This window comes from Melospiza georgiana, chromosome 9, assembly GCF_028018845.1.
Source record: "Melospiza georgiana isolate bMelGeo1 chromosome 9, bMelGeo1.pri, whole genome shotgun sequence".
In the NCBI taxonomy this organism is placed as follows: Eukaryota; Metazoa; Chordata; class Aves; order Passeriformes; family Passerellidae; genus Melospiza; species Melospiza georgiana.
Genome location: NC_080438.1, coordinates 24,665,784 through 24,687,414, shown reverse-complemented (window position 1 = coordinate 24,687,414; position 21,631 = coordinate 24,665,784). Strand labels below are relative to the sequence as shown.

Genomic DNA, 21,631 nt, shown 5'->3' with positions numbered 1-21,631 from the left:
TAGACTTGCGATGCAAAGTTTTTAGAAATAATTTGTCATCAAAAATGTCATTTGTCATTGAACTATATGTTATTGCGTGTAAGTGAAGCAAAATATTCTCTTTTCATGAAGGATTTAGAGATAACTTGAGATCTGGATTGATGAATTTTGAGGGTTTGTGGTCTCACTTAACCTTCCATTTATTCTGTGCTCACAGCTGTGATTGTCTCCCTTGCAGCCTACCTGTTCCCAAGTGTCAGCATTTGTTTCTTTACCACTGCAATTCTGTTTCCTGTAGTCTTGAAAAACTTCCCATTTTTTATCACCTTCCTGTAGCACTGGTTCACCCTGAGGTGAAGCCTTTTTCAGTGTCCTGTAATGTAGATAATGTGGAAAGGAACAGGCTGCTGGGGTGGACTCACTATGCCTGGAAGTATTTAAATGATAAAAGATATAGATGTGGCACTTGGGGACATGGGTTAGTGGTGGGATAGGCAGTGCTGGGTGAATGCCTGGACTTGGTGATCTTAAAGGTATTTTCCAACCTAAATGATACCACAATTCTTTAATGTGGAGGGATAGAATGTGAGAGAATAGTGCAGAAGGCAATCTCACACCTGAGGACTTGCAGCTGTGCTCATCACCAAAGATTAAGAACAGCCCTGAACTTAACAGGCCACAGCTGTCTCCAATGAGGAGATGAGTGCTACAAAAGAGGGGGTTAGCTGGGTGAGAGGACAGTTGGAATTTGTTGGTTGTGCTGTGAAGAAGAGTCAGTGCTGTGAGGAGCTGTCCGTGAGAAATCACTGAAAAGGTATGGGAGCTTTGAAATAAGATGACAACGCTTTAAAGGGCTGGGTGAGTGTAAGAAAAAGAGGGGAAGAGGAGGTGTGCTAGACCTGCCCTCCCTCTCTTGGAAGAGATGAGATAAACAGCAGGTTGTTTCTCCCTGTACTTCACCTGTATGTAATTAGTGTCTTAACTCATAGCTAAGTGTCTGCATTATGCTTTCTAAAGTCACTTTTATGGTTACCTTGCACCAGCCTCGTGCTGTGCTGCCAAACAGGAACACCAAATTTTCACCACTGGTGCACCTGCATTCCTGTCCCTTCCCTTAACCCACAGTGTGACTGAACTGGTGTGTCAGATCCCATTGGTTTCCGGGGTTCATTTCTCAACAGCTGCTTCCCATGGGATGGAGCCAGAGCTTTTGTGGTGAGGGGTGGAAAGAGCAGGAGTGTGTTTTTCCAGTGTCTTATGTGTGCCCTGAAGTTTCTTTGAATGGCCTCCCTTGTCTCCTGCTAATATCAAAAGTGTTCTTAGGTAGTGTTTAATGAAGTGCATAAATGTTTATGTTTCCTAATTTGGGATGCTAAATAGCAGATTAGTGTTTAAAATGTCACTGCATGTATCCTTTTATTAATTAAAGAGAACAAAAAGAGATAACACTGAAAAAACATTTAAACAGCAAGTTTCCCCTTTTCAAGCAGACTTGTGAATGTACAGGGTTGGGTTTTTTTTACGTGATACTAAGGCAACCCGCTATTTTGGGGAAAGTGCCCATAATTTCCTTAGTATTTTATGGCTTTAGTACTAATGTGTTTCCATTGTAACACATTCTTTAATGAGAAGATCAAGCTGAACTTCTTAGAAGATAAGCCTATTTTATGAAACCTGGAAAAAGCAGCTTAGAATTTAATTAGAGTTAGGACTCCAGGCTGGCCCCAAAAATCAGAGGTGTTAATTCCTTCTGCAAAACCAGCATCACCTTTCTAGGGCTTCTCCTTGACGTACTAGTCCCATCAGATGTTAATACTGCATTTTGCTGAAGAATTAAAATGTTCTCCTTGGGCACAGTATCTTGGAAGGCATCATTAAATTTTTCCTGGAGATTTCATCAGCCCGGGCTAGTTTTCATTTGAGTTCAACACGGATATTTGAGTGGCACAAAAAAGTTCAGTTCCCTTTGAAACGTAGTGTCAATGGGGGCTAAGAAATGTGTCTGTTGGACTGGGCAAGTGATGTTTAATGTGCCACTCGAAACTTTGTTGAGACATGTTAAAGAAGTAGGATATATTAAAGGTAGAACATTGTGTTTCAACTTGAACGAAATCTTTGGATACTGAAAATAAGTTTTTTGCTAATAATAAGCCATTTCTGCACACTGTGGTTGTATGGCAGCGTGCTGAGTGCTCTGCAGGGAGTAATGGGTGTGTGAATAACATTTTATACTTTTATTTGGTCATTACTCTTGTCCTTTCCCTCCCCATGAGCCAGTATCAAGGTTGTACAATTGTTTCCTAGTGTGTCTGTTTGAAGTAGGGAAATAGGCTGCAGTTCCATGTTCCAGCAATACCCAAGAAAAATAGGAACTTTAATGAGGTGTGCTTTTCTGCATTGCAAAACTGATGTATAAATTAACTGTGAGTTTCATTTCATTTTCCTGCACTGCGTTTATGACCAGGGCTGTTCTTGTTGGTACATTAATTTTTCCATAATTGTGCCTGCCCGTACATAGTTTGCTTTGTTCATATTGCGTCTGCTGTGAATCTGCCATAGGAAACTTTACAGAAAAGAGTCCCTACTAACTTTTTCCTGCTCTAGGGTAACTTCTTACCTGTACATCATGAGAAACAGGAGAGATTTTTGACAGAAAGTGAAGTAGGTTTTATTACACCCTGTAATACCCCTCATTCGTCATTCTAAGGTTTGTGCTATGCCATTACCTCATACTGTAAACCTGGATTTGTAAGGATCAGAAAGACATGGATTTAAGAGGAAGTGACAGTTTACTCTTTTTTTTTTTTTAATCAAAGCAGGAAGGAGATATTGCTGTTGTATGAATAATCTGATCTTCTGTTGCCACACGTTGCTGCAGTAATTTGTGATATTCATGATCTGATCCATATTAAAGTGCCTCTGGCACACTTGCAAGGAAGCAAGATTAGAGTTAACAAAAAGGGCTTTATTTTCTATTAGTGATTTTATAAGGGATATGAGCTGTTGTGTTAAAGGAAAGAATCATACCAGGGACTTTAATAGCTGAAATCTAGCCACTCAATTAAAAAAAAAGAAAACTAGTATTTATTAGAGAGGGGAAAAAATTGTTCACCTCTGCTGTTCCAGAACAGGTTTGGATTTACGGGTGCTTTATAGAGATGGGAGAGTTTTTAAAGAAAATAGTAAAATACTTATGTCGAAGTTGAACTCTAAGTAGGAATTCAAGGTTGCATTGGTTAGCTGTTGTTGGCTGTCAAAAGCAGGTGCATTCTCCCTGTGGGAGGTCACTTCTTTGCACCTTACCTTTGATGTTGTATCTGAGAGATTACTGTGATGGCTGCTTTGTTGTCTTAAGCAGAGATTATTGTCCTCTTGGAAGTTTTAAGTAGCAATAAATTGAACTTTTTGGGATTTACTGAAATTGCAAAGATAATTCTACTTCACACTTCCAGAATCTATAGACTTTTAAAAATTAAGGCTAAGTGCAGGTCATTGTTAAAATGATACAATCTTGATGCAGAAGCTCAGAGAATTGTGTGAATTGGGAACATTGTGTATTAGCTGTGGCTTCACTGTGTATTAGCTCTTGAGAACACCAAATCTGGCTGGTTTCAGAAAGGGAAAGCAAGGTTGTGTCACATGGAGCTGCGCTGAGGATTATTTCAATATTCCATCTTTCTGACATGAGAATTCTCTTCTGAAAGAGACAAAGACACAACTTCTGCCTCCTCAGAATGAGGTGGTAGCTTTCTCCATACTCTTGAAAATATTTGTCATTCTGTTTGTGCCTTTAGTCTCGGATTGATGAAGTCATAACATCAATTGCTCAGACTTTATTGGTGTCATTTTTTTCATCATAACAGTGTGGAACTCTGAAGTGATTCATACAATACCGAGGCAATAAAAGCGTTATGAAGTGCAATCATTGCGTGTTTCGTGCTCAATAGCTAATTTTTAATTTCACCATCTTGGATATTTTTTCATCCCCTCAGGGTTCCTAAATAGGGAAAGAGAATCATTTGGACTTGGACAACAGGAGCAGTGATTCAGGAAGGAATTAATTTATGTGCTTGTTCATCTGTTTTACTTTTACAATTATTTTTCCTGTTTATGTTTGAACAATAACTTTCATTCCGTGCATCAGATACCCTCTTGTCATGCAGTGAAATCATGGTTCTGTGGTTGTGAGATCATTTGTTTACCATAAAGAGGAAAATACCTCACTTACAACATCAGATGAAGTTGCATTATGGCTGGATCAGAGCAAAGGGGAAAGTGACTCTGGGAGGGGAGGAAGAAGCTGAGCCTAAAGGATTTTTTTCTGTGCTGCCTTCTGGCTAGAAAACTTCCTCCTACAAAGAAAATTGTTTCCTCCACATTTAGCATTATATCAACTTTATGTTCCTTGTTTATTGATAGTAAAGCCTTAATGGAACTGAAGTCTTTATGAATATATATGTTTATTGCATCAGGCTACCTACTGTCATGCTGAATTTTGGTCTTTAGTGATTTGAAATTAAAGAGTCACAGAAAATTTCCTGAACAACCCAAGAGAGGCATAGGCTGGGGAGGATTTAGCTTTTATTGTAACATAACAATTGCTAAAAGTTCTGTGAAATAGAAGATGAGAAGTGACGTGTGTTGGTGTTTTTGTATCCTTTATAGTTGGCCTGAGCTTTCATGCTTTTGGAGTGGAGAGGGGTGCAGGTTTCATGGGATAGCTGATCATTAGAAGAATTGGCTGTGAGCACCCTTTGGTGTTCACCCTGCTGGATGTGAATGATGCCCTGGGACAGCAACAGAGGGAATGTGCCTTGGTAGTGCCATATCACACTGCTACCAGCCCCTTCCACAGGAGACTCAGATGAAAAAGCTTTTTGGGAGCTTCATATCCTTTATACTCAAATATATCTTTAATGTCAGCCCAAATGTTTATTTAAATCTTACTGAATTGTAGTTTAGTTAAAAAAAAAAAGATGTGCTTTCATGTATTTCTCATTTTTCTTGTAATTAATTGAGTATCATTCTGGGAGATGTCTTTCTCCATGTTTCAGTTGGGGTATTAAGCCACTGATACTTGAAAATAGTCCATTTGGACATTCTGTATTTGTGAGCCAGATGAACTATGACTTTGCCTTTCCTTATGGAGTCCTTTGCAGGATTTATGGAAGTACCTTTAGAGAATAATTCTCAAAGTGTGTAGGATGGAAGGTGGATGGGTCAAAGCATTGCCTTCAAATTAATGTTCTGTGTTTTCATTTCTTTAAGAGTCTTAGGTTATGAAAAACTAAAACTCTGTAAAGTAGGAGTTTGCTTTCTTTTCCTGCACTGTATATTAAAATTCTTTGACACTCATTGGTTTTCGTGGCATTTGCAAGGACACTTTCATCTTCCAGGATCAAGTTCTTCTTTTTGCTGTAGATCCCTACAGGAATAAGCAACCCAGGGTGTGCCTTTGAGGTTAAACAAGGCTGAAGGTGCTCTTGTAGGATCATCTCTCCTTTGGAGGACAATGCAAGGAGCCACCCTCCTTTCCAGGACTGGGAAGGACACCCTGGAGGGTTGGTTTCTCTTTAGCTACTGTCCCCTAATGCAGCTCATCCAAGAAAGGTTTCTTGCCACATTGGTGGATGTGGGCAAATTCCACTCTGCGGCTTTCCTGAGCTTACAGAATAGCTGAGATTCACTCACCCAGCCTGGTGTGGAGGGGCATCCCAGTCTGGTGGTGGAAGAAGGCAAAGAAGAGGTGGTAGAAGGGTCACATAGTCCTTTCCCCCTTTCCCCCAGACAGTTAGTATGTGTAACTGAGGTGAAGTCAGTACCCAAAGAGCAAAATCCCAAGCAGTTTACCTGGAATTTAAGGTTTCAATCAGTGAAAAGTTGTATTAATTAAAAAAAATCCAATCACTCTTAAAACTCCCAGAATTTAACCTTTAGGAAGAGGCAAAATCAGCATTTTCTTCTGCAGCCAGGGACCTCTATCTATTCCAGATACACAGCTGTGTGTGTACAGGTGTGATGTGCCATTATTCTGTGTAAATCTGCCTGTGCCATGTAAACCCACAACTGGATAATATTCCTGATGGTCCCCAGCCCTGCCTGTTTTCCTGGTGTTCCTTTCTCCGTGCTGTTCCTTCTGCAAATGGGAGTCTGTGCTTGCCTCAGAGGGACAAGGCAGGAGCGTTTCATGATTCCTGCCTTGCAAATTGTCAGCAGGGCTCTGAAGTGAAATACCTGCTTGTTATTCCTGGGGGTGACTGACACAGAACTAGAGCATTTCCTTGGGAGATCTGGTAGTGCTGCTGTCACTGTAAGGCAGACTTTGCCATTCAGGGACTTCACACAGCAGCATTTTCTTGTTTTTTTTTTATTTTTTTTTCCCCCCCTGCCCTGTCAGTGCCTAGATTGTAGCAAAGAAAATTTCATTCTCACATGGAGGTCTTTAAGTGGTAACATGGAATAAGTAAATCTTTCAGCAGTATCTCTTAAAAACATTCATTTCTCAGAGGTTCCCCTGCTTTTGCAGAGGGTCAGTGGCCTGGAAGTTTCACACCTTATGGCAGTGCCCAGGTGAGTGCTGGAAAACATTGGACACCTTGACAGATTCATTCTGATCTATGGCTTTAATCTGCCCTCTGTTAGTTCCTTTTCCCAGCTGCTGTGTGAGAGCAGCCACCTGGTGAACTGGGCAAGAAAGAGCCATTTCCAATGCTGTGATCTGAGTGTGGCTCCTGATAAGGGTGTTTTTGCTGTGCCTGGAGGTGTGCAGGCTGTGGTGGCTGCTGGGCTGCTCCATGAGCTGGTGTGGCTCCCTGCAGAACACATCACAAAACTTCACTCAGCTGCTCCCTTGAAAAGAAACCTTGGCTGGACCACAGCAGTGCTGTTCAGAAAAATCAAGCATTCTTGAGAATCCATCAAAGTGTGAAATCCATCTTTTCCTTGAGTGGCTTATTCCAGCGCTTAGTACTGCCCTCGCTGCCCAACTTGTGCCTTATTTCTCTGTGAGTCTTTCTGGCTTAACTTATTCCTAGCTCTTAATTTGCCTGTCTTAATGCCTTCCCCCAGTATTTGTGCAGCTCACAAACACCTCAATAGACTGACTGAGTGCCTTCACTCTCCTTCCACCACAGATTTTCTAGGTCATGACTGACTCATTTTTTGAAATGCTTTTCCTTTATGACTACCCAAACTCATTTGAGTTTTATGGAAATTCTTTCTATAGGAGTGTTTGGTTTAGTTAATGTGATACAATCCAGTGGTTTAGGACACGTCACTTTGTATTAAAATATGATATACAATACTAACTTCATTTTGTGGGCCAACCTTAATTTAATTTTGAAGAAAAAATCTCTGATATAATGCGATACTTAACCAATTGATGTCCCAGTGTATTTTTACTCTATTACTAAGTGTAGCTCTGTCCTGGAAATGTTGTTCTTCAAATGAGTGTTTATCTCTGCTCCACTTTCCTCTGGTTCTGTACCTCTCACATGCCAGTGAGGAGACAGAGCACGTTCCTCCTGCTTTTTCCAGCTGCTCATTCCTGCACTCACAGCTGGGCCAGGCAGGTGGGTGACGGGGCCCAGCTGGGCTGTGAAGGGCAGCAGGTGAACAGAGTTTCACAGAAAATAGGACACTGAAGAGGTAAAACTTGGAAGAAAGGGAAGCCAGAGCCATTTTACTCCTGTGGAATGTGTCTACAGGATATGTGCAGGGTTGCCTTGGATGAAGATGCCTTTGAATTGCCAAAGGATGGGGAAGAGTTATCACAAGTTATCATTATGTTGTGATATTAGAACTGGGTAGGGTATCCCCAGGGAGAAACTTCAACTTTTGTGGAATTGCTCCACTCTGGAGCCTCCAGCCAAGTCCCAAGAAGGAATCTGACCTGACAGCAGAGCTTGCTGTGCATCAGCCCTTGCTGTGTCTGCTGTGAGAAATTAAAGGCTGCTTTGGATATGACTTACACACATTTTGTCTGACCATTCCTGCTAAATGCTCAATATCCCCTCTTAACCGATGAGATGAGGAACTGCCGAGTTCCTCCACTGAGATGGTTTAATGAAAATTGTTCTTTGCCAGAATTTTGAAGGTCAAAACCAGCTTAAATATGTAAACAGATATTCTATCAAGGTAAAGTAAAAAAACTTACAATTAATCTCTTCTAAGAAATCACTTCCTTCCTTTGAGAATTTTGAATTATGCTAGACAAGGTTCTTCTAAATTTCCTTCATCATCTCTCTGAAGATTCCGTGTTAATTAACTTAGTCATTTATAAACGTTATGAAATCGTGTTATTGACTTATTTCTATTTGTAAAGGCACCAGGAAATTTGTGTACTGCACCCTTTGAAAAGTAATTAATTTTTCACTCCTAAATGCCTATTGATATTTTTTGAGCTTCCTATTGATTTGAAATTAATATCTCTGCCCATTGAAAGCTCACATGCTGGTTTGTCCAGCTTCCAGAGAATGGACAGGACATCATTGCTGAGCTGTTCTGGTTAAAATTATCACCTTCATCTGATGACCTCAGGAAAAAAGGTTCTGGCAAATTCTGCCTGGTCTGGGCTCCCTCCCTCTCTGGGGCTGGTGGAAGGTGACCCTTTCCCACCCTTTCCCACGTGGATTGGGAGGGGTTGGCAAGGTTTTAACTAACTAGTGCCTTAATGATGGGAGGAGTTAGGTCAGAGCAGTTTAGGTGCATGTTGTAATACCGAGGGCAGAAACCAGCTGATGCCCTTACCCCAGTGCTGCAGGATTATTAAAAACACTCTGGGCAAGGCCTTGCTGATGTTTTGCACGGTTATGGGTGGTGCAGAAGTTGCTCTCAAGGTCTCCTCGCTCGCCCGGCTAATCCGATTTCCTGTTTGGGAGCTCAGGTAGAACCTGTACCTGAGAGGTTTCACCTTTGTGGTGCAAGATCTTGCTGGATTTTCACCCTCTGTGTGTGAGAGTTTAGCTTCTCATCAATGACCTGTGGTGAGATGCAGAGAGTCCCACAGGCTGCAGAGTTTGCTGAATGCGTTTAGGGTGGGTGGTGCTTTGTGTGCACTGCTCAGGGAACCTGCATGGCATCCTGCTCCTTGAGCAAGGACTGCACAGGCAGTTCCACAGAAGTTTGTGATCTCCTGTTTTATTGCTGGGTAACAAACTCTTTCCTGGTCTGGGAAATGAACTTTAGTGGGGCTTTTTTAGCAGAGGGATGGTTTGTCGGCCAGTATTGCCTCTGCTCTGCATGTGAAAATCTCCCCTTTGTACTGTCAGGTACCCCAAATGTAATTACTGTAAGAATCAGACATGGTATGATTAGAGGGATTTGTATTTGTTATTCAAGGGTTTTCTCTGTATTAAACACTTCAGCAAAATTTCAGTAGCCAGTGACCTCTTTTGAGAAGTGACTCATGGCAAAATTTCAGTGACCTCTTTTGAGAAGTGACTCATTGCATTTTAAAGCCTTTATAACTAAGTCTTCCCTTCTTGTCAGGGACATGGGAGACGAATAGATTGTTCCTGTCTGCGATTTCCACTCTCAGGGGAAGTCCCTTTTCACTGCCCGTGGTGATGCTCGGCTGCATCACTGCTTTTAATTGCCTGCAGGCTCCTGCAGGACTGCCTGTGTCCCCTCTGGCATGGCCTACATCCTTGCAGAGCCACGAATCCCTTGGCACTGCTTAGTGAAGCCTGAGCACGGGACAGAGAGTCCTGTTGCTGCTAATCCCTTGCTGACTCCCAGGGTTGGAAGCTATGTGACAATCTCTTCTTTGCCTAAATTCATCTGGCATTGTCTTGCCTGTAGAAGGATACAAATGAATTCTTTGTATTAAAGATGATGGTAGAAAATGTGGGTGGTGTCTCTGGGGCATTATGGATACTGGGTGTATCCCCAGTGAAACCCAGGGAAGGGTGTATTAAAAAGAGCACAACACCTTATCAAGCCAAGGATTCATGCGTTGTGATATATATGTGGTTTTTCTTGAAAGAGGGAATAAATAGTGAAATAATCATTCCAGCTGTAGCCTGAATTGCCTTGCTGCAGGTCACATCAAACTGTATGAATGTGTCAGATAGTTCAGGTTAACTGGAAGGCTTGGGCTAGTGGAGGAGTAAGATGATATTTCAGGTGAGTTAAAATAAGCATTACAGTCTGCTATAGAAAGGAAGAATTTAGAAGATGTAAGGGTCTCCTTGCTCATTTTGGAAAGTTTTCCAAGAATATCTGTTCCACTATTCTGCAGCCCTGGAAGTGTCTGGACCTGCTGCTGGACCTGTAACACAGGACTGAAGTTGCTGGTCCTGTGCTGTTGAAGTCCCACTGTTCCACGGGTCAATCTGTTCCAATTTTGCTTTTTCTGTGCTAATGGCAGATAAACTGAGAACATTGTTCTCCAGAACTTGATTATTATGTTTCCCCCCACCCAGCTTCCAGTTTGAATTTACTCACGAGCAGCAGTCTATTTATTTGTTCTTGAGTTACTGCCAAGTTTGAGTGGCTTTTTTCTCCTGTCTCTGAAGAGTTTATGAGAGATCATATCCACTTTACCTTTGCTAGGCTGACCTGTCTTTTAAATTTTTTCTTGGGAGATACACTCACCAATTCATCTGCTGTTATCCTGCTCAGTGTCTCCTGCACTTGCCTGATCTTTCCCCATCAGTGATGCTTTTGTGCTGGGTTTTATCTTGGGTGGTAACAGTACATTTTACAGAGACATTATCTTTCCAGAAATGCCTTTCTCTAGAAATATCTTCATGGCTTTGTCATGCTGAGGGCTCATAATTCAGCTGCAATCAATGCCTCTGCTGAGGTTGTTATCCTTCCTTTGAGTTAATGTATAGCAGACTTCCTATCACTGTAGGAACTTGCTGTCAAACTTAATCTCACCTCCATTATTCCACTTCTGAAAGTCATCTGGAAGGATCTCTACTTCCCATCTGATATTTCTCTGTTGCCACATCATACTGATATTACCTCTCAGTATGGTGCCATTAGTTTGTTTCTCTAGAGTCTGTCCTTAACCAGTGCATAAATGAAAACTGCCTTTGCTTTTATGCAGAGTTTTACCTGTTCTAAAACTGTTTGTAAACATTTTTAATGAAGCCTCAAATTGTCCCAGTGGGGAAAGTAGTTTTCTTGTCAGTAAATGACTGATAGTTCTCAAAAACAGGGTGCTGGTGACTTGTTCAGCATTGCACCTTGAGTCAGAAATGAGCACTGACGACACAATCCCAAGTCCTCTGTTCTAAAAGTCATAAAATAACACTGTATGATCTTTACCTGAAAACCATCAAAAGGCTTTTATAAACTGGGGAATGTCAGTGCAAACTTGAGGCTGGGATCTGGAAAGTCATCTGGAAGATAAATTTAATGGGAGCTGTGTTTTCAAGGTTCTTGGGTAGCTTCAGATAGTGACACTTGGAATATTTTAGCCATTTTTTGATATTTTGATGGCTCTGATTTCTGGGGTACTGTACCTGCTCTTCCCCATGGTACAGTTGCAACACCAGGCTGAGCTCCACCATTGTTTTTCTTTGTTTTTATTTATGAAACATGAATAGCTCAGGTGAGCTAATGGTTTGTAATGCCCCACTCATCGGTCTTTGTTTGCCTTGAGGACTTGTGGCAAGATTAATTTTGAACTTTGCAACTCTTGAGCTGCATGCGTAATATCCCAAAAAAAACCACCCCGAATGTTCACGTTGCTCCCTGATGCCCTCAATTCTAGTAGCTGTTGTTGTGTTTATTGTGCAGATTAATCTTTAAGCACGGAGTGATTGTGAGCTTAAGCAATAACGCGGAGTGAAATCTCCTCAGCAGCCCAGTTAGGAGGGGAGCGAATTCCTGAGAAAGCGAATGCTAAGCTCCGCATCCGGCTCTGTAACCTGGCACCTCCCTTGGAGCTGGGATTAGTCTAATTCCCTCTGCTGCCTCAGCACTGCCTGGCCTTGCTTCACTTGCCCAGAATCCCAAACACCACACACCTTCCCACAGAAGCTGGCACTTTGGGATTTGCACAGTTTTACCTGCCCATCTTTTACCTGCCCATCCGCAGCCACCTTCCTGTCTCTGAGCCAGGGAGGAAACTCCAGCTGAAAGCTTCTTAACTTACGAAACAAAAAAAAACCAATCAACCAAAAAAACCCCAACCAACCAAAAAAACACAAAAATCAAACCTCAAAAAAAACCCCGCCAAACCAAACAAAAAAACCCTCAAAAACAAACAAAAAACACCCAAAAACCCAGCAAAACCCTCCCACCAGATAACCAAGGCAAATTACCTTTTTGTTTTGGGTACACAGCAAGATTATACCAGCTGTGTACAAAGGTTGAGAAGAGCATTTAGCCCCAGGTAGGATAATATTTTGATGACAAACGTTCAAATTTGTCGTTAAATTGCTGCAGTTGAGCAAAACATAGCTTTGTGTTTGTGTGTGAGAGCAATTGGTCTACGGTGGCTACAAACCTCAACCCTCTCTCTGTGAGCCAAAAGAAGCCAAACTACTTCTGGGTTTTGCTGTGGAAGTGCACAGAAGGGGAGGTCGCTTTGGTTCCCACATGGCCAGAACAGGAGTCTGAGTGCTGCTGTGGCTGAGCTGGATGCCAAGATTTAGAGTGAATTGTTTTGCTGGTTTTCCGCTGTCAAAAAATGGGATTTTTTCCCTTCGTTTCCCATTGTTTCATATGCAACCAGAAAACCCCCAAATTAGCTTTGTTTATGGCAATACACAGAATGACATAGCTGTACTGGTTCACAGGTCCAAGGGCAACAAAAATGTAGACAAGAGGGTGCATCTTTTGTTTCTTAACTCTGTGGATCGCATTCCAAAGGCGCAATGGAGTCCTGAAGCCCCAGCCTGAGGATCTTGTTGCCTGCACTGCTCTGTGCCTGCTCTCTGTGGCCCTGGCCAGCCCTGGGCGCGGGACGTGCTGCAGAGAGGCTCTGAAGTCCTATTAGAGGCAATGGAACCTTTCCAATGGGTGACAAACCAAGCCCACAGGGAAGGAATCTGCCCTCTGCACAGTAGCAGCCCCATTGCTCAAGCTCAGGGCGGGTACAGCCAGTGCGAGGTGGCCTTGAGAGGAAGTTTCTCTGGTGAGATGTCCTAGTATGGGCTGTTTGCATAGCTGGGCATTGTAAAGAGGATTTCTTAGGAGCAGCTTTTAATCTTTGCCGAAGTGGAGTTGTGCAAACACCGTTCTGGCATCAGTCATGCTGGTGGCACGTGTACACAGAGCAGCAGTCGCTCCTCAAATATGGGAATCACAAATACGTGTTGACAGAAAAATATATTTAAGCAGTTTCCAGTGCGTGCTGTAATAAGGAAACCAGCCATTGTGTTCCACAGAGCTGCATGCTTTAAATGCCTAACAGTAGAGAACAACCCAAAGTGAATCACAGTAATAGAAAAGAAAGTGTTTACATCTCTCAAAACCTTCTGTACAATAATCATTCCTTCTTTATAAATTTGATTTCAGCAAATTTGAATCCAAATGAGATGAAGTTTCAAACACAGGCTTTCATGGCAAGGTACAGCTCGGTGCGTAATCTTTTGCAGGTGGCTGTTACTCATTTATTGTTTGTATTTCCATATTGCTTAGCAACCCCTGTCCTGGACCAGGACCTCGCTGCTAACACTGGTGGAATGGATGGCTGCTGCCTGGGAGAATGCACTGTTTTGTAGGGAAGCCAAAAGTAAACTAATGGTTTCTCATTCTGTCCTCTCCCAATGAGAACTGATGAGGGCCAGCTGATATTTAGCCATGGGATTAGAACTCTTGAATTACTGAGTCAACACAAATATCTGGGGGCCCTGTCAAGCACGCAGGCTCAAGTGGGTGTAGTTTTCCCAGGTTTTGTGTCCTGATGGCCGAAGCAGGCAGCTCAGGCTCTGAGTGTGGGGCAGGCTGGGTTGCTGCTCCCTGCATCACCATTTACTGATGGAGCTGCTCAGGTGAGCAAATAGCCACTCATGCTTTGTGCATCCCTGCGATTAAAGAGGAGCAGCCTACCCTGCATTGCTGAGCACTTATTAATCCCTGCTCTGCCAGTGGCACAGCACCTGGATCTCTCAGACAGCCCCTGCACACCACGCTCTGTGCTCTGACTCTGGAAGTTATGTAAGTCAACATTTGCGGAGCTGTGCCCGAGTCCTCGTCTCACCTCTGGAGCAGAGATGTCCTGATGTTTCAAGGGTTTGTAGAAAGCAGTAATATCTCTGTTTGAGAGCTGGAAAGTTGGAGAAAGTAGACTAACTTTCAGTCTCAAAGTCCTTTCATCAGCAAATTCCACGCAGCTCTGGCACAGCTGTGCCTGAGCACTTTGGAGCAGGGATTTGCTGCTGCAGAGCAGAGCAGCCACTGATCACTGGCAGCTTGTGTTTGATAATCATGGCCAAGCTCTTAAATAGTGAACTTCATGCCTGTGCTTCAAACCCTCCCCTCGCCCTGTGGCAGCCCTGCCTGCCTTGGACAGTGGACAGGATGCTGTGCAGTCCCCCTTTAGACAGGAAACCTGATTGTCTGGCTCTAGAAGGGGGTTTGGGTGCTAAACTGGTAAAAACTAGAACTTGAATGGTATTTAAATGCTCCCAGATCCTTTGGAGCTGTTTCTGGTGCTGTTTGGCTCAGAAGGGGTGAGAATAATATTCTGCTCAGTGACAGTGCCCAGATGCCCCTCAGGCCCAGGCCATGGCCAAGGTCCTGCACAGCCGTCTCAGGAGGTTGGTGGTTTGCACATGGTGATGTTTTTAAATAGCAGATCCTTGTGCCCAGAGGTCACCCAGGGGAGCCACGTGCAAGGCCTTTGCTTTGAGAGGTTAAAAACAACTTATGTTAATTCTGGACTCCAGCCAAAGCTGCCCAGCTGTTTAGCTGAGACTGGGAGCTGACAGACCAAAAAAAGGGCACAGACAATTAAAATATCACTCTCTGGAGAGTCAGAGAGAGACAAGGGGGTAGCCATCAGTGAAACCAAAGTGATGCAGGCCTGACTGCAAGAAATGGTGTGGGAGGAGTGTGAACACTGTGGGCATGTGCTCAGTTTCTCCCAGGTTCCCTGAGAGATGAGACAAACCTTCCTGTGATGCACATGGGATGGGACGCTCGTGCTAGCAAAGGACACCCTGAGCTTTGGTTGCTGGAGTTGTGTGCCTGCAGTTTCACCAACTGAACTTTACATTGGTGACCAAGAGTGACAAATACCTCATGGAGAATTCACCTTTGGTGCAGGGAAGCAGTGGCAAGCAAAAACCATTTTTCTAAATGTTCTCTTTATGTTGGTTCCCAAAGCCATGAGCTTCTATATTCTATTTCTCATTATATGGTACTGATTGACTCGTCTGTGACTGACATTTTGTACTTCTGAATTTCTAAATAGTGTCTTGTTCACAAGGCAATTATTGCTCTGTCAATGCCAAATATTTGGACTCTGAATGCAATGGCCCATGCTTCTAGTTTGAGTTTCCCCAGTGTTATCCTCCTTTCCTCCTTTCTGCCCACGAAACTCACGTGCATGGGAGCACGTTTTGTTGTGTACTTCCCCTTGCAGTGCTTTAATAAGTTGAGCAAACTTGCTGAGCAAACTCTCTAGCCAAATACAAAGAAATTCATCTTTAAACTTTCCCAGCAGAAAGATGGAAACTGGTGAAATATCCCTTTGGATCAGCCTTCTCTGTCAATAGATGGTTCTGCTGAGAGCTTTCCAATGCCTGGCTCCTTCAGCAGTTTTTTTTCCCAGCAGCTGTTCTAAAAAGAAATTACATCTTAACCTTGGTGTCATTGCCAGTGGTTGAAAATCCAAACCACCTGTTATTTTGAGTTTGTCTGGCTTTGTTCTACCTGACATGGCACTGACAGTGCTATGTTTGGCTGGAATGCAAATGAAATGGTGTCGTGGGCAAGCCAGTCCAAAAGGTCAAAGGGAGGAAAGTTTAATATCAGTTTAGGGGGGAAAAAACCAACAAACATAATTTCATTTTCTATCCTTATAGGCCTCCAAATCATCTATGATAGTGATGTAAGCCAGCAGCCATCAATTTTTTCCTTAATAAAAAGAAGCATAGGTTGTCAAATGTAATTTACCTCTTAAAGGACCCTGAAGTGTGAAAACATAAGTACTTTACACAGGAATAGAGATGAACAAAAGGTAGAAATACTTTTCATAGATGCGTACTGAAATCTGATTATTTGCGGCCTCATCAGATTTTTTTAATGAGAAAAGAAGGGTAATTTCAAGCTCCAAATCCAGATTAGCTATGAAATGAAGCAAAAAACCCCAAAATAAAACAAAAAAAAACCTTCCAAAAAGAAAAAACAAACGAAAAAAGTTGTATCTATCTTTCTGAATGAAGGGGAAAAACTATCTTCCTGTAAAATAATCTAAAAGTGATGCTTATTCTGTGCTTATGTGCTCACAGCTCACAAAACCCTTTCACAAAAGAACTTGCCTTCCTTTCACCAGCGACCTGGAAACAGAGGAGTTTGTGGCAAAAGTTTCTTAAACTTGTTGCCTTGGTTTCTTCCAGAGCTGAGAATCCTATTCCTCCCTCTTCCCAATGTAGTTTCCTGTCCATTGGAAAAATCCTTTCTATTATATACATCACTCTTCTACCATACCTGAAATGCTAAGTTAAAGCTAATTTCTGTTTGTTGCAGTTTGGTTTTTGGTTTTTTGTTTGTTTTTTTTTTTTTTTTTTTTTTTTTTTTTTTAGTAGTAGTATTTTTATTGTTAGAAATTAAAGCATTAGCCCCAGGTTTAAAGTTTTTTTTTTCCCCAACAAACTTCCATTCTGCCCAAAGCTTTCCCCATTGTAAGACTAAAAACATCCCCATGAAGCTTCAGTTGCTGCTATTTGTGGAGTTTTCTGTTTTTCTGCACATTTGGAATTGTCAGGGACAGACATTTCAGCCTTTGTGTGTACAGGAGCAAATGACAGGAGTCAGGAGCTGATCTGTCTAATGCCCTCTGACAATGGGTGTGTGGATTTTACAGCACCCAAATCAGTGAATTATTCAAAGTTTTTGCACCAGATTAGAGCTTTCAAAGCCAAAAGAGACTTGTGGAAGCTGGGACATGCCTGTGCTGGCTCTGGTGCCACTTTTCCCAGATGTCAGCTGAGGTAACACCTCTGTCCTGCACTGCTGGCTGTCCCCTCATGTGCTGCTTGGAAAACACAGTAACCTGGTTTGCTCATGTAGAGAAAAACTTTTTTGCCTTTCATTCTCTGTGTGGCCTTTTGATATTAATAGCTGACAGATTTCCACTTCTTTGCATTTTTTATCTGCTTTGTATATGCCATTTGTTATCTCTTTTGTATATGACAACAGCATAAAGCTTTTGTTGTACACATTTTTAATAAAAGCCAAAATATTTGAAAGCTAAAGCGGATATTACTTTTCCCACGGAGTATGCAACCTTTGATAGCCCAGACCTTTGATAAAGTGTGTTGTAAGACAGGCACTGTATTCAGAAAGTATTTAAATGTTGGGAGGTGGGTCTGGTTTTTTGGAGTAGATGAACATTTTGCTCTCAGAAGAGTAAACAGTTATAATTACAGACAGTGCTGGCACATGACATTCAGCCTTGATTCAGCCCTGAGCTGAGTCCCACTGCTTGGGTCTGGTGTTTGCTTCCTGTGATGGTGTTCACAGGGCTCTGATGTTGAAGGAAGAGATGAGGATCTGACTCCATATTTCAGAAGGCTTGATTTTTTATTTTATGATATGTATTACATTAAAACTATTCTAAAAGAATAGAAGAAAAAGTTCTCATCAGAAGGCTAGCTAAGAATAGAAAAGAATGAATCAACAAAGGCTTGTGGCTCGGACAGAGAGAGCCAACTGTGCTGTGATTTGCCATTAATTCCAAACAACCACATGAGACCAATCACAGATGCACCTGTTGCATTCCACAGCAGCAGATAATCATTGTTTACATTTTTTTCCTGAGGCCTCTCGGCTTCTCAGGAAGGAAAAAACCCAAGAAAGGATTTTCATAAAAAGATGTCTGCGACACTTCCTCCTGTCAGAGGGGCTGAGGGGCAGATGGGGCATGGGAGGTGTGCAAGTGTGGCTATGGGGTGGAGCACTGGGACAGGAGGAAACCCCATCCTTTATCCCAGATCCCCAGGGCTGGGGGCTGAGAAAAACCCTCCTGCCTGAGGTTCTGCATCTGCTTGTGAGGCAGGGCTCAAGAGGCAGAGGAAGCTCCTCCAGCAGGAAGGGACAGGGTTATCTGGGATCAAAGTCCACAGTGCAGTGCCAGCCAAAGCCCAGACACCATTCTCAGAGGTCTCCTGACAATTTGGAGAGGCTTTGAAGGTGGAGGCAGGACCCCAGTGTGGGGTCGTGGGGTGCTGTGGGGAAGGGCAGGCCCCAGTGTTTGATGCTGTGGGGAAGGGCAGGCCCAGGCAGCGTGGCTGAGCCCTGAACTCTGGTGAACTCCTCTTTCTCACTCTGATGTTTGTCTTAGAGGCCCTGGGCTAGAACATTGCTGTGGCATTTCACCTCCTGGCCCGCAGCCCATCGATGCTGCTGCCTGCCCTTGCATCACTGAGCCTTGTTATGAATGACTGGAGAAAGTGCCAGTGCAGATCTGCTGCTGCTGGGGGCACTCCCAAAACAGCCCACAACAACACCCTGGGTCTAAAAAAAAAAGTAGGCCCTTGGTGTGCTGATGTTGCAGCAAGATTTGGTGCTGCACATGACCCACTTACAGCCTGGGAATGTTTCCAGCTCTGCTTTTTGTCGCCCAGAGATCCTCGCTTTGCCCTGTGCTGTCCATCTTTAAAAAGGAAAGAAAATAAAATGGCACCAAAAGAAGCCTTCTCTATAGCTGTGGCTTACATCCTTGCATAAACCATTATGATTTTCACTTTTTGTGTCTTTGTTACTTTGCCTTTCTGTGGGATATTCCCAGTTCTCACACTACCTGCCCTTAGCAGCTGAGGTGAATCTAATGCACACCCACACCCACCCCTTTCCCTGTTTCCTTACTGATGATCTTCAGGAAAGTGCCTTTATGTTATGGACAGGAAATAATGAACAGGGAGGAAACAATGAGCTTGAAAGGAGAAGTATTGAAATTGCTCGTAGTGAAAGTTTCCCCAGTGGTGTGGCTCAGGCTGAGCAGGGGCGACGGGAAGGACCTGCCAGTGGGAGAGCTAGAAAGTGATCTTGTTTTGTAGGAGGAGTTTCAGCAGTTTGTTTACAATGTGTTTGTGCCGTCTGTGACAGAAAGGCATCTGCCCACGCAACCCTTGGCACTGATCGGAATATCTGGATCAGAAGATCTGTGCTCTGGGAAGGCTGGGAGGAAGCAGCTCTCAGCGCTCTGAGAGGCACTGGCTGAGGGCATCCAGAGCTGCACCTGGGTGTGCTGAGCACATCCAGAGGTTCACCTGGGTGTGCTGCCTGATCCCTGTGCTCAGGGCAGTGTGGGGTGCTCTTCCCAGCCCAGGTGTGATATGGAGAGCTCCAGGGAGCTGACACAGCCCAATGTGAGATGCTGGATCCAGCATGAGAGCTGCATTTAGCCCCCACTTAGTGAGTCTCTCTTATCTCATGGCTCCTGAACAAAAGGATGCACTGCTGAAGCACTCCCCAACAATTCACCTTTTTTCTGCAGGATGCCCATTTTTTTTGCATTTTTTAAGCTTCAGGTAGTGCCGGTCACCAAGATTTAGAACACACATTGCCTGTGATGAATGACTTAGAGCCCAGCTCTTATCTGATGTTGCACCTCAAGTTATGAATTTGCTAACCAGCACCTCTCCTTGGCATAGGCTGCTGGTTAGTGAGGAAATCCCATAACCTTTCTGCTTGGAATTGCTCTTTAAACAGGGATGCTAATCTTTATGGACCCTGATGGTTGTGCTGTGCTGATTTGCTACTTAATATTTTCAAAGCACTTTGAAGATGAAAAATGCTGAGTGTTATTGGCCTTTTATCTAAAAAAGACATTTTAAAACATGGAGCTAGGGAAAGATCTGCATAAATTAACACATGTTGATTATGTTCTATCTTTCCTTTTCATCTGAATGTATTAAGTAGCAAGAGAACTGTGAGAATTTGTATCTTTCCTTTTCATCTGAATTTATTAAACAGTAAAAAGGACTCTGTGAATTAGTAATCTAATTTGAACATCAAACCAAAAGCAAAATTCTTCCTAATCCATTTTGCAGATCTCTCACCAGCAGCAGAGTTTTCTTCCGTATCTCAGGTTAAGAATGAAGTTTCAGGCTCAGGTCTTGATACTTTCTGGATTGACAAGACTGCAATACAGATTTATTTTTCCAGTTCAGCCTGGAGGGTCAGTAACAATTCCACTTCACAGTGAAAAAAATTATGAGCATCAGTCAAGCCCAAGCTGCTCACCCAAATCAGTAATGTTGAACCAGGCATTTTTCATTGAATTTCTAAGCTCTGCTTTAGAAACTCCTGTGGTTGTTTTGCCATTTTTAACAGAGTAAGATCAGTTCAGTCATTTGAATGTTTTTCTTCAGTAAATGTACCTGATAATGATAACTTTTTGTTATCATGAAATTTTGTTATCATGAAATTAATGAAATTTTATTCACTCTTACAAGATCTTTTCAATTGTGAAGGGCAAGATAGTATATTACATTGTGATCTGTTTTTTTTTTTTTTGCTTCCAAAATCAGATGTTGCTAATTTTACTAGAGGGTATATAGCACAAAACCTAATGAAGGATTCTGTCTTGGCTTCATGCTTTGAGACAAGTTGCGGCTGAAAAATCTTTTTTCCCTCCCCAGTTTCCAATCCCAGGGTGAGGAGAGTTACAGATATTTGGTGAAAACATTTGAGGGATTTTAAACCTTCTCAATGATAGACCTCATAAAAGATGTGGGGAAAGGAGACAGGCCTCTGACGAGCTGGGAGGGGAAAGATAAAAATCCCAGCTACTTAGGGAGAAGTTCCAGAAGTCAGGATCTCTCCAGCTTGCTGATTTTAGCTGCAGATAGATATTTCATTTTGCTGTTTTTGTTTTGAAGTGTTGTAGATCTTAAAAAAAAATAGAGGGGGAAAAAACCCAACCCACCAACAGAGAATAAAAATGTAACCTTTGAAATGGTAGAACCTTCATTTAGCAATAACCTTTCACCCAGACATCTCTGCCATTGGTCTCCCCAGGGCCAGGAACAGTGGCTGCAGACCTGGTCCCCATGGTGGTCCCTTAGGATGAGTGGCTGGAACAAGCAGCCAGAACATCATTCCAGAGTCCCCATCCCAGTTACCTGCATCTGAGACCTTGAGGTGGCAACACAACCCCTGATCTCCTGTTAGCAATGAGATATTTCTCTGGCAGTGGCACTCAGAAGGGTATATGTGTACATTTGCTGGTATATGTGTACATTCTACTGCAGAAAAGTGCTGTGAAGTTCTTTGTTTTTCAGTTTTAAAGTAATTTCCTCTTTGTGCTGGGGTGAATTGTTCAGTATGGAGGCACCTCCATACTGTGGAATAAAAATTAAGCCTCATCTTTTTAACAGAAATGAAAGTCCTTGGTATCACTGGAGTAGCTCTGGAGCTCATCTGCCAGTCTAGCTTGGTGTTGAAGTAATTAAAGAGGTCAGGCACAAAAATATTGCATACCTGGAGCTTTGCCAGCCTCTTTCCTCTTTCTCCCATCTCT

The 21,631-nt window shown here is 42.8% G+C and overlaps 1 protein-coding gene across 3 annotated transcripts in view; it reads left to right on the top strand.

The window, feature by feature from the left end:
• LOC131087102 (BEN domain-containing protein 5-like) overlaps positions 1 to 21,631 on the top strand; it is an 877,799-nt gene that overhangs the window by 555,314 nt on the left and 300,854 nt on the right. The gene's annotated exons all lie outside the window — the stretch shown is intronic.